This window comes from Osmerus eperlanus, chromosome 2, assembly GCF_963692335.1.
Source record: "Osmerus eperlanus chromosome 2, fOsmEpe2.1, whole genome shotgun sequence".
Taxonomy (NCBI): Eukaryota; Metazoa; Chordata; class Actinopteri; order Osmeriformes; family Osmeridae; genus Osmerus; species Osmerus eperlanus.
In genome coordinates this window covers 21,578,615-21,590,051 of record NC_085019.1, presented here as the reverse complement: position 1 = coordinate 21,590,051, position 11,437 = coordinate 21,578,615, and positions in this window count along the sequence as shown.

The window sequence follows — 11,437 nt, the reverse complement described above, 5'->3', positions numbered from 1 at the left end:
GAATTGCTTTTAGAGAAGTTCTTGAGAAAGAGTTGCGCATTATGAAGTAAGCTTAACAGGATGTGGTTAACAAAAACGAATTTATTGATGAATAATAGCAATGTAAAATATTTGCATTTATTGCATTATATATTGCACTTTTTATTCATGTTTTTGTATTTTTCAGGTAAGCTATAGTATTGTTGGCAGTAGCATTTTACTTTTGTTATCATGAGTTGCCTATATTTTCTTAATAGTGTTATTAGCATTGTTGATTTGTGCAACTATCATTTAAATGATCAATGTTATTATTTTACACAGTTCACCAAAATGTCTCAGACTTTCGACAGTCTGATATTGACTCTTTTATCCTTGTGTTTTTAATGATATTATTAATAATATGAATTTCTCCGGTTTCGAGTGTTTGTAATCGTGACGGTAGAGAGCTTGACCTACAATGAAACAGCCACAACAATCGGACATTTCGAATAATAGGCCTTCAACAACCAGAACCGTAAAAAATGGCTGATTGAAAAGTTCCACACTAGCCCCATACAGAAAGAATAACGAAAATGAAAGCCTGATACAATAAAACCCATATATTTCTACTCAATTTTATATATTCAGATCACTAAAAATAGGTTTAATTTGTTCCTAGGTCCATATGCCTGTATTTCATGGATAGGCTGAAATACAAATGAAAGATTTGGTCTCTACATACAGGGGATTGCATTATCAACATTCTGCTACAAACGAGCCATATATAAATCCAATCCAGCGTAGCTTTTAAAATGAATGTAGTCTAGTTTACAATCTAGTCAAGTATTTATCCTACATTTTCATATTCATTCATATATGCTATTGTTTTACCAACGATACTGCTTGCAGTGGATTTATGCGACCTAATTAAGTGAAACTTAACAATATTCGATTGAACCAAACAGTCGTTTTTCCAAAGCTCATTTTCACTCATTCCAATTTTCTTTAGGCTATTAAGTCGACGGTTTACATATGTTTTTTTGCAAAAGCTGTGACCAATACACCTGTCACAGCTGGGACGGGGCCTACTGCAGATCACGAGCTCTGGGCAATCACAACCAATTCACGTTTACGAAGTCAACACGAGTGAATATTTTGAGTATGAACAGGGAATATATTCAGATTCCTCGACTGTTTCCATAGAAAACCCTGGTTTGCTTGCATTTGTGAAAAGCCCGATTAGCTCGCAATAATGAGGAACAGACAAAGGGTGTCCCATCGGCTCGGCCATTTGTGGCATGGGTTATAGGCCAAGTTACACCTCTGCCAACATCAGTCTTTTTTAGACTATTAGGCTACTACACGTTATGCAAAGCAAACAAAATCATAGTCGACCGGTACTGGTTACATGAAAATGAGAGGCCCTTCAGGGTGTGTTTGTAAGGCCTTATTCTCAGTATTCTCCTCATGCACGGCCCAGACTTGGTTTGTTTTTTTGCCGGTTTGCTCGGTATTCTTAACGGCTCGAGCTTTACAAAACCAGTGAAACAAAAGTTCCACTAGGCAACGCTTTTTCGTAGAATGAACCTTGGCAAGAAACGCGGGCACATGGGGTGCAAGGACAGTAAAAGCACGGCGGCTTGACACTGTCCTGTCACCTAATACTTGTTCTCAGTTTAGATATTTTCAACATGACGCTGATTAAATGAACAGGTATCGGTTTAACTAAACATGCATAGAGCTTGTGACTTGTCTGCTTGTGCAATCAAACATTTTAGAGGTAAACTTCACACCTACTGCATACGTTTTACAGTACAACCAATTACTTGGTCTATAAAACGAAAGAATATTAGGTATACTGTTTGTTCTTTCATGATCAAATCATCAAAACATATTTGTGAAGAAAAGGTTGAGAGTTTTAGGTGGAAGTGCGATTAACTGCAAATTCCCTGAACCAAATAGCCCATTTCAAAGGACCTCACTGATCTTAAAGGTATACAATTCTGCTTCACAGATGATAGTGAAATTAATCTACTAAGGTAGTTCAAAATCCAATGGGTTTTCTTAAATTTCAAGTTGAAAGTTTCGAGTCCATCAATAGTATTTCACCTTTAAAACCCTTTGGGTTTTAGAAACCAGTCAGAGAGTCTATTGACCCTGAGGGGTGCATGCATGCTTTCCGTCATATATATTTTTTTACAAACACATCCACCACAATATAAAAAACGAATCAAGCTGACATCATTCTGAAGCAGTAGGGGAATATAATAGTAACGACCAAACTCCTAGGGTAGCTGCGCACACACACACACACACACGCACGCACACACACGCACACACACGCACACACACACCCGCACACACGCACACACACACACGCACACACACACAGCCAGGTAGAGCAGCGCACCGCAGGCACACCCACAGCGCTGAGATTAACAACATGTGACGGAGAGCAGTGATTGGCTGGCCCCCCAGGGCGTCTGTGTCTGGAGGTTGCATCAGTGGAGCGGTCCCTGGTCCCAGGCTATCCCACACTCCCCGGCCTTATCAGGCTCCTACACGGCACCGCTGGAGGACCACAGCTCTCAGGAGGACAGGGCTACCAGCACACTGCTTATCTACCAGGCACAAGCAGGGTTTATAGGGTTTATATGTCCGATTAACCGTGTGTGGTTGAGGGGGAGTGTGTGTCTGTTGTGTGTGTGTGTGTGTGTGAGAGAGAGAGATGGGTCTGTGTTTGTTTGCAGAGTGCATTCCGCCTGTATTGTTTGAGCAGTGTGTTATAAGTGTATGTGCTTGGTGAGGTGCTGTTATAATCACGTCCAAACAGATAGAAGGATGATGCCTAGATAGTGATGTCAGTGCCAGCTCTCTCTCTCTCTCTCTCTCTCTCTCTCTCTCTCTCTCTCTCTCTCTCTCTCTCTCTCTCTCTCTCTCTCTCTCTCTCTCTCTCTCTCTCTCTCTCTCTCTCTCTCTCTCTCTCTCTCTCTCTCTCTCTCTCTCTCTCTCTCTCTCTCTCTCTCTCTCTCTCTCTCTCTCTCTCTGTCTCAGTACTTCAAAGCTACTCCAAAGGAACGCATTGTATTTTTCTCCACTACGGTAAAGTGTTCTTAGTGCTGCAGGTTCATACTGCCATGGTTATACACCTTCCTGCCAAAGTAAATTCCTTGTCTGTGCAAACTTTCATGGCGATTAAAACCCTTTCTGATTCAGATTCTGATCATTCCCAGACAAAACAGGAGGTATCATTTCAACATTCCTCACAACAATGTGGCCACAGTACCTGGCTACCGGCTATTACAATCCTATCAAAGACGCAATGCCACAAAAAAAAGGAAAAAAAAAAAATTGCCTAGCGGGGAAAAACCAAAATCCAGATAGGACATTTCTATTGAGATTGGGTCAGAGTGTGTCTCCACAGATCTGGGTATTCCAGAGTTAACACTCTTCATCTCTGCGATGTCCTCTGGTCTGGCTCCAGCCAGACTCACGGAGGTGGGGGGTTTGGGCGGTGGGGTGGGGGCTGGTGAGGGGGTGGAGGAGGGAGGTTTGGGGGGTGGGTGTGGGGGTGAGGGGATGGAGGAGGGGCTTAAAGGAAGGGGGTTGTGGGTGAGTGGGGTAGTCCTCCCCTGGAGGACATGTAGATGGGTATAATCTGTTTTTCTGGCTCTCCATGAAAGAGAGAAGGAGACTCACTAGAGGCCATCTCCCCCCTCTTAGATCTACTGCCCTCACCCTGACTGTCTATCTTCCTCTTCTATCTCTGTTTAAAACCGCCATATCTTTCACTCTCGCTCGGTCTCTCCCACTTGTTTTAACATGTTAAAACGACGTGCCAGCCCCACGTCGTTTCCCAAAAGCAACGTTCTCCGACATGTCGCGTTACCCACGCCGCCGCTCTTCCCTTCCTCCACATCCCCCCTCGCTCCGTCTCTCCATTTCCTGTGTTCGCTCATTCACACCTCTGAGAGGAGAGCCTTGTTTATGGAACCCAGCCATACAGTCTGGTCCGCTCTGGTCTCTCTCTTTCTCAACCCTCCATCCCCGGCGCCCCCCCCCCCCCCCTCCCTCCCGCCCACCCCCACCCCCCCGCCTTTTTTCCCTGCCGTTTCTCCTGTCTTCCTCTCTCGACTCCTTTAGTCCGACCACCCTTTCAGTGGGTGGGGCCTGCTCAGTAGTGCCAAGCTCTGTTTGGTAGAGGGGATCCAAGAGAAGATGCATATTCATGACTTCCCCAACCACCCCCACCCTACCCCCGAACACACACACACACAGTCGGCGGCAACACTTGGTAGCAGCACATGGCGAGACAGCTGTTGCAAGCCCAGCCAGGCATCTGTGTGGTGGGAGAGGGAGAGCGGGAGAGAGGGAGAGAGGGAGAGCGGGAGACAACGGGAAATGGGGAAGCGCCGACCGAAAGATGGAGAGAAAGGGGGAAAGGAGAGCATGGAGCAGCGTTTGGGACCAGGGCATCAGCGTGGGAAGGAGAGACAGAGGGACGCAGAGACGTGGGGACGGGCAGACAGACGGGCAGACGGGCAGACGGGCAGGGGCGGTGGAAGGGTCATCTGGGTGGGGAGAAAGGGACAGAGCCAGACTGGGGATGGCCCATCTGGAGGGGGAGGGACAGGCAGACTGGGGTGCCAAGGAGAGGGTGAGACAGTCAGAGAGAAAGACAGCTAACGAGAGAGAAAGAAAGACAGACAGACAGGCAAGGGCTCAATGTAATCTTGTGGGTTGTTTAAGAGGTGGTCTTACAGACCTCAGTGCTATGCTTAGATTACGGTGACACCAAATACAGCGTAGATGGGAAACCCTTTAAAGATGGCTACTGTAGAGACAGGATGAGAAATGTCTCCTAAGCCTTTGGATAATGCACAGAAGGTTATGAAATCTGTACAAATGATATATAGGTTCGGGTTGGATTATTTTATATATTATAAACATAATGTAACACACTACCCATTTCTGTGGTGCTGGTGGGCAGACTCTTCCATCCAGATGGAGGGACACAGAGAGGGCCTGGCCATACTGAATGTCCACAAGGCGAGGGAATGCTCCTTCCTCAGCCCTAACCCAGCCGTGCCCACTCCGTGCCCACTCCGTGCCCACTCCGTGCCCACTCCGTGCCCACTCCGTGCCCACTCCGTGCCCACCCTGTGCCCACCCTGTGCCCACTGCGACCCCAGCACTCCTGCCTCCACCCTCTCCGGGGGCCCCCATCCCGGCCCGCATCCCTTCTGCCTCCCCTCCTCTCTCGCCCCCCCCCCGTGACGCTCACCCCCCCCCTCCTTCCATCCCCCTTCCCCCCCTCCCCCCCCACTTCCCACCCCCCGCCCCCCTGTCAGCGTCGGGGCGGTGCCCGGGCCCTGTGCTGCCCTACATAGCAGTGAGCTCAGCAGGCTGCCGCTGCAGGGAGGCCTGGGGTTTACAAACTATGTCAGGCCCCAAGACGCCCCCCACCCCTCCCCCACCATCCCCCCCACTCCTCCTACACCCCCCTCCCCCCCACTCCGCCCCAGGCATGGCAGTCGGGCCTCTATTCATCTGAGCTGTCAATCTGCTGTCAGACGAAATGGTTTAATAAGGGACGACCTGTAGATGTGTTCAGGACTAACGGATGGCCCCGTTACGGTTTCTGAACCCTACCCGATATCGGAACATCTCACTGCAACCCGTGGTGTTAGCGCTGCTGGTTTGCGCGCTCAATCCGAGGCAGAGCCTTTCCAAATGGATGGAAACAATTGTAACACTCTTAAGGTTGCGTCCAAGCAAAAGTTGACAGAAAACGTGCTCTTGGACAGGGTGTTCAATTCTGTCCTTTTCGAGAACATTTCAGTCTGTCTTTCTTGGGAACATGAACAAGTACTGAAAAAACAACTTTCTTTTATGAGCTCATTATTCTACTGAATGTGTCTATTCAATATGTCATATATCTAAAGAGAAAATATATTCTGTCCAAACGTAATATTGCTTTTCAAAACATTAGAATCTAAATCTTGGCCTCCTTTCCCTGTTTCCCTGTAGGAACTACAGCCAAGTGTGTGAGAACTGTTGGAATCATTTATAAGTGATCAAACTTTGTTAACAGGGAATAGGGAATACCAGAGATGTAAATGACTGTAAATGTTCCTGTGACCATGGCTATGAGTACAAAGGTGACCACGCAAGCTAATGTAGGTATGTCAGCAACCTAGCCAGCATTGGTCAAGTATTATTACACCACCTAAATTTCAGCCGACCGCTCAGAGCCAATGATAAAAAAGGAAACAATTCCGAAAAACGCAGCGTTTCCAACAACAACATCGAATCATGCACCATTGTTTCGACAAAATCCCTGGAAGCAAACATCAGCACGTCAAAGACACACTAGCAATAAACTACACTCAAGGAAGTCTATTCAACTTCAGCCAATACAAAGAAGAACATTGAAGACAGAAAGTACAAGTAAAAAGACAGTAAGAACGACAGTACATTTAAATAATAAACAGCGAAAGACAGCGAGGGATGGATGTGTAGATAGAGGAGAGAGATGGAGCACCCCTACCATCCACCATGACCTGGCAGAGAAGCCATAGCACAGCTGCCACCTGAGCCCAGGGTCAGTCTGATGCGCCGACGCCATTCCTCGACTCCCACGCCAACTCCCTCTTCCTGGAACCGCTGACAGATATATAAATAAAGAACCTCAACGAGGGACAACGCACATGCAGCCCCAATTTGGAGGGAACCAGGAAGCTCCCAGTGAGAGGAGTAAGTGTGTGGATGTTTGCGAGAAAGAGAGACAGAAAGAGAGAGAGAGAGAGAGAGACAGACAGAGAGAGCGATAGAGAGAGAGAGAGAGAGAGAGAGAGAGAGAGAGAGAGAGAGAGAGAGAGAGAGAGAGAGAGAGAGAGAGGGAAGAGAGGAGTGAGGACATGAAAATGCCAAGCAGCTCTCTCCAGGCAGCGGTGCCCGGTGCTCTGCCTGTCCAAAAACTCTCCCCGCCATGTGTACTCACAGCCACCAACTCTCAACCAGCCCAGCCTGAGCTTAACATATGCATGGGGGGTCATGTATGCTATTGTGTATGCATGTTTGTTTGTATGGCATGTCATGTCCTCTATGTGTGCATGTTTATACATGTATGTGTATTTGTTTTGTATATGTACGGCAGGTCTGTGTAATATGCTTGGATGTTTGTCTGTGTGTATGTCACACTGACACAAGTTCGTAAAATCAATGATTTATTGACTTCGTATGGTCAATAGACAGTGTTCCTCAAAAGGCCAATGGCCAAACTCTAGTGTCTGTACCACATGTCTGAAATTGCACTGCATTTAACAGGTCTAATAATTACATCTGATGCTGCTTTTGGGTTAGATGGAATCAGTGGTGATTGAATACATATGGGCGTTTGTAAATAAAGCTGTGGTATTTTAACGTACCCTACATATGAGTGTGTTGATTGGGATCTATACTGTCGTGGTTCCAGTCTTCCTTCCCCTGCTGTCTGCTGGCTGCTTCGTCTTTGCCCTGCCTCCTCTCCTCCTCACTTTCTCTCCCCCTCTCTTTCTCTCCTCCTCTCCTCGCTTGCTCGCTTCCTCTCCTCCTCTCTTCCTCTCCTCCTCTCCTCCTCACTTCCCCTCTTTCTCTCCTCCAGAACGCCTGCAGATCTGTTCTGACTGGATGGAGGTCTGTTGTTGATGAGCATAATAAAAACAAGAGAAAGCCATTTTCCTCTGTGGTATAAACAGTTAGTCATTCACCATGAGGACAGCATTACTCTGAAGGGAATTTAGTCAGGCCGATTATGGAAAACAACAAAGAAACGACTGAGAGTAAAATTAGGTTTATGCTTTGTTGCACTTTTCTGCACATTACTGCAAAAGAGCACCCTTATCTGTTTGTAAATCCTTACTCCTGTGTGCGTGCCTTCATATCTGTCTGTCTGCGCTACAATAGAGTTGCATTCTGCTGATAGAGATACCAGTACTTCGTAAGTCGCTCTGGATAAGAGCGTCTGACTAAATGACTAAATGTACTTATGGAGAGGTTCATTTGTAGTCAATGTCAGCCTGTGAAGGAGAGCGCCATTCAAAGGACACGTATTCCCACATGATTCCGCTTAAGTGCTTCATTCATCTGTGCGAGTCACATACGAGCACATGTGTGTGAGCAGATGACAGTTAGAGGGAAGAGAGAGAGAGAGAGAGAGAGAGAGAGAGAGAGAGAGAGAGAGAGAGAGAGAGAGAGAGAGAGAGAGAGAGAGAGAGAGAGAGAGAGAGAGCGACGGGGAGAGAGCGAGGCAGGAAGAAGGTGTGGAGGAAAAGAGAGGTGAAGGAAAAGGAGTCGCGAGGACAATGGTCTAAATATTGAAAGACAGACAACGGGCAAAGAGACTGAGAGACGTAAATATATATATATATATATATATATATATCTGGAGATATACAGATAGAGACAGAGAGAGAGAAAGAGGGAGAGTAGGACCCGAGGTGTGTGATGAGATGTAATTATAGAGCCAGTTATAGCATGATAGCTATTACAGAGGCTGTGCTTGGCATGGATCCCCAGTTTAAGGGAATTAGAAAGTTAGACGAGACCTCCCCCCGCCTCTGTCTCCCTTTCTCCCCTACACACACACACACACACACACACACACACACACACACACTCACACACTCACACACACACGCACACACACACAGGGCTGTCTTTAATCTCAGCAGGGCACAGCGGGGCCTACAAGCACAGGGAACGGGCTCAGTGCCTAGATGACCTGAGGTAATATGGAAATGGACGGAGAAATCCCTTATTTTCTCCCTCCCTCCCTCCCTCCCTCCTCCCTCCCGCCCTCCCTCCCGCCCGCCCTCCCTCCCTCCCTCCCTCCCTCCCTCCCTCCCAGCTCCACAACACAACCCCCCAGCTGCATACGCACCAAGGTGGCAGAGCGTAAAGTGCTCATGTAGCCTCTCAGCCCATACACACCCTTATCTCCACCCATCATTATGTTTACTGGTCCGGAAGGTTCTGCTCATTTCTCTCCACACCGTCGTTCCTCTACAGACTGCGAGGCTGATACTGCCGTGTTAAACGAGCTCTACAGATCCACTCCGTCGCAATAATGCACACAAGGTCTAGAGCTTGCTGAACATAGAAGAGGGAACCATTCCAAATTTGAATTTTGGCTGAACATGTCCTCTACACTCTCTCTATTTTTTATGGTTGTCAGCTGACTATATCTGCTCTGTTACAGTAAGTAACGTGTAGCCTCTAGTGTGTGTAGGATCTCTCTGCCACAGTGGGCATGCGCATTGACATAGAGTTGTTTTGATATCAAAGTGTTGTATATACAGCTTCATACAAGACAGTCTGTCTCGATGTTCTCACCAGGCTGGCCCTCTCTCCCTGCCTCTCTACCTTTCTCCCTCGCTGCCTCCCTCCCTGCCCCCCTCCTTGCCTCCCTCACTGCCTCTGCTTGCCTCCCTTCCTGCCTCCTTCCCTGGGGTACTCGGTACTGATCACTAATCACAGGCCTTTTTCCACTCAAGACTAAATGTATGCCTTGGGACAGGATACACTCAAATACCAAGTTTACCCTCTTACTCTCTTTCCCTCACACACTCCCCTCGTAATTTGTCTGTCCACTGGCTTCACTTATTAAGTTTCAAAAGGTTTCTGGGCAACTTGGTTTAAGAAAAAAAAAAAAAGTTACCATGGCATTTTTTTGGCACAACACTCTGCCCGTCGTGCCCAGGCCGAGGGGGTTACCATGGCATCGGAGGGCACCTCATAAAGCACACCATTGTTGGAATCTGTGGGTGTGTGTTGTGTGTGTTGGGTGTGTGTGTGTGCGTCACATCAAGTTGCCAGCCTCCGTTGAGCACCAACACAGAAACCCAAAACGATCATGCGGGCTGAAATGCAACTATACTCAACCTTCTTCTTCTCTTATTACCCACCTTTCTCTCAGTTGGAGGGCTAAAACGGTAATGTTTCCATTTAGTACAGTATATTCCAGTCTTGTGACAACCACACTTTTAAGCACGCACATACTAGTACACAAACACACACACACACACACACACACACAGACACCGATGCAGACACATTATTCCATTGAGTCCATCATTCTGTCATCACATCTATACAGTATTAAAAGCTCATGTAATTATATTCAGATCACCATTAATTATGTGTCACAGAAAGGACTGCAGGGGCAATCCTACCAGAGAAAACATCGTCGTGGAGGCCTCAATGAAATCTATGATTTACAAAAACATTAAAATACCTAAAAAGGGATGCTTTAAGCACACTCGCAATGATTTAAAAAATAAACTTGCAATCTAAAATATCTTAAGGGGGAAAAATATTGTGATTTATTTTCCTGCCTTTTCAACTTCTATCCATTAATGTACGGAGACATATGATACAGGTTTGTTTGTGATTGTTTCTGTTCCAGATAGCTCCCAAACACTAAGTTACTATGTGTGAAAACCTGGAAACAATTTGTGGTTGGTTCACTTCACACGAAGAATCACACACACACACACGCACGCACACACACACACACACACACACATACAGGAGTGGAAGGAAGGAAAATGTCTATTTTCAGTTTGTAAAGGTTTGTTTGAGGTCAAACACTCACGGGCAACCATAACCTTCGACAGGTGCCTGTTCCCCGATCCCCATCTTGCAACAAGCCAGATAAGGCTGGGTCTTGTGCCACAGATAAACACACAACAGTCTGAGGGAGGAACCACCTACTCTGGTGCTCCCTACTGGTGTCTTTGGGGAATTACATTTGACAGCCCAATCCAAGTCAAATGATCGTAATATTTGATGTTGCGGTCAAACTTACAGATCGATCATCAAATGTGACATGTTCAGGCAGTGCCTCTGTTGTAAAAAATGGCTTGTTCAATCGTAGAGAAATGTGGTAGCCAACTTTGTACGTGTGTCGGCGGGTGTATGTGTGCGCACCTTTGCTGTGCGTAAGGATGGGATCCATGTTTGTTGGGCCGGGCATCCCCCAGCCTATTGATGCTCTGCTGTTGTGTAGCATGTTCCCTTCAGATTACTGCTGCCCATGAGCCAATCTCCTGTTTATAACGTGAATGAGTCCTCTGTGTTACTTACAAGCCCTGGGTGTGAGAGAGTAGAGGGATTTGGGTTGGGGTGATCGGTACCTCCTCCGACACAGAGGGTGCATCCCCCTCACAATGGAGGCGAAATGAGGGAGGGTTTGGCCCCACAAAGGGTTAAACCTGAGGTTCATCTGGCTCAATACGTACTTCTGGCTTTTTTTTATGTATGTGGAAAACAGCTCCAGACTGATTTTAGCACAAGACAGGTGCCAGGATTACCATCTGCTTTGAGTTTTACCCCCTCCTCCTTCCTCTGACTCCCCCCTCTCTCTCTCCCTCTCTCTCTCTCCTACCCTCATATAGCCCCAATCTGGCTTTATCCAACTCTGTCTCCAGTTCTCCTC